At 29.5% G+C, this 2,193-nt stretch overlaps 1 long non-coding RNA gene across 1 annotated transcript; it reads right to left on the bottom strand.

Annotated features, from left to right (window-relative positions):
• Nucleotides 1–709: 709 nt before the first annotated feature.
• Nucleotides 710–2,193, bottom strand: LOC101500745 (uncharacterized). Its single transcript, XR_012162418.1, has 2 exons — nucleotides 2,048–2,193; nucleotides 710–1,380 (listed from the first exon to the last, which is right to left on the bottom strand). It is a non-coding gene; the product is annotated as an uncharacterized lncRNA (long non-coding RNA).

Here is a 2,193-nt window from a genome sequence, read left to right as displayed (position 1 = left end):
ACTATAAATAGGAAGATAGCATCAACATCTAATTAATGTTAGTTAATGTCAGCATATTGAAACATGATATAGCTTCTATATTATGAGAAAATTAATGCTAACTAGCGTCCTCTAAGACGTTAGTGTCTAACTTTAAGGCTTTAAACGTCAAACAAGTAGTTGACGCTACATCAACACTAATTAAGTTTTAAAGTCCTCTTTAATTTTCCATTGTAGACTTTTTTCAAACGTTAAAATACTTATTTCTTGTACCGAGCGTCTTTTTCAATAAGTAAAATTTTATTAAAATAAAATATAAGTAGTACTGAAATCCGTCATAACAATTACAATAACAAATAAATTATTATAAATATAGTGAGACATAAATTATCTCTAAATAATTGTGGGTTATTTACCAAATATGGTAATGAAAATTAGTCACACAAACAAATTGTAAGTGGTACCCAAGACTAACTTTTACTTAACTTACAAATTTAGACTTGTGATTAACTTTTATTGAATGTTAAAGATAAATTAGTCAATATTCTTCCAAACTAACTTCAAAGAACCTTATTCCCCCAATTTGTATCTATTGATTTTGGCCTTGATGACTCCCTCCCGAGGTAGTCTCAAAAAATATCCTCTACATGTAAAACCAAAGTTGATACATTTTCAAAAATAAAGTGACCAAGATGAAATGAAATGCCATTTTCTTTTTTGGAGTAAAAAAAAAACAAAATAAATTATCATATTTTATAATGAAAAAAGTAATTAACTTATGTATAATAATTACTTGCCGAGCACATATTGCATAGCTAACTATTTCCAAATTTCAAAGACATTACTATTCAATAATTTACATTTCAAGGAGAAAATTATTGATTTTTCTCTACTTGGTTAAAAGATACACATAGAAAGTTGCATGGAGTTTTACATTACTCATGGATAGTTCACATGAACCTTTCTCTTCTTCTTGAGACCAAAAGGAGTAACCTCACTATCACATACATCTAAACCATGCCAAACATGTCTAGGCAAATATCGCCGGAAATAAAAGTAATTGGAGCTAAGGTGAGATCCATCAAGCACTTGAACTTGCGCAAAACCCGGCCGCCAATCATCGTTGCCGATTAACTTGAGGTACAAGTAACAGATGGGTGACTCGACGCATGGCGCCGAGACTACAAATTGATCTACCGTGCATGCTTGAAATGGTTTCCTTGGTATGTCATCAAGAACTTGAGGTTCCAATGGGTCAACTTGTCTTAGATGCTTGGAATTTAGTTGTCTAACCAATATTTCGCTTGAGTTTGTGTCTCCAAATCTTAAGCTCACATGATTTGAGGTTTCAGCTCCCCATGTGCACGTGGTTTCTATGGTGATGACATAGGTGCAATTTTTCTACTAAGTTCGAAGATAAAGTTTGTAAGCGAAACTATTTCATTGGTAATCAATATATATATATATATATGACTCTCGAAAACCCAATTACCACTTATGAATTGTTGCTAAACTATAGAAGAAAAATGGGAAAGAAAGGTTTAAAACGACTAAAGTTTTCAAAAAATGCAAAATTTATGATGATTAATATCCGTACGTTGTACTTTGATTATAGTTTATTTTAATTATAAATTATTTTTTTTAAAGAGTTTCACGACAAATTCACATACACTAATTTTAAAGGAAAGAAGAATTTTAGCATATCAAATACTCACGTAGTTACTAAATAAGTTATACTATTGTAACAATATATATAATTTTTTTATATTAGAAAATAAAACCATGTATTTCTTTAAATTGTTTTTATATTTTTATGAAAATATTGTTTTAACTATGTTTTTTAATAAGATTTTAAATATATATATTTTATTTTCAAATGTTTGTATTAAAATAAAAATAATAATTTTTTCATGCTAATATTAAAAATGTTCACAGAAGTTTGAATTGCTTTTATTTTATTGAAAGTATAAGTAGTGACGACAATAAGCTAGACCAATAACAAGGGTATATTGTCTAGTTGGTTAATGATTCGAATTGTGACGTGTAACAAATTATTAATATTTGTTACCTTATATTGTGATGCTTCTAGACTCTCACCTCCAGCAAGGACAAGCACATGCAAAAGCGCACAGCAAAAGAGGAAATGGTCCCTGTTGATCTTCAGCAGCTCCATTTTGATGTCTTTCAAGCACAATTATATCAACTGCTTATTGC

This window comes from Cicer arietinum, chromosome 3 (genome assembly GCF_000331145.2).
Source record: "Cicer arietinum cultivar CDC Frontier isolate Library 1 chromosome 3, Cicar.CDCFrontier_v2.0, whole genome shotgun sequence".
Classification (NCBI taxonomy): Eukaryota; Viridiplantae; Streptophyta; class Magnoliopsida; order Fabales; family Fabaceae; genus Cicer; species Cicer arietinum.
This window is presented reverse-complemented; position numbering and strand designations above follow the sequence as displayed.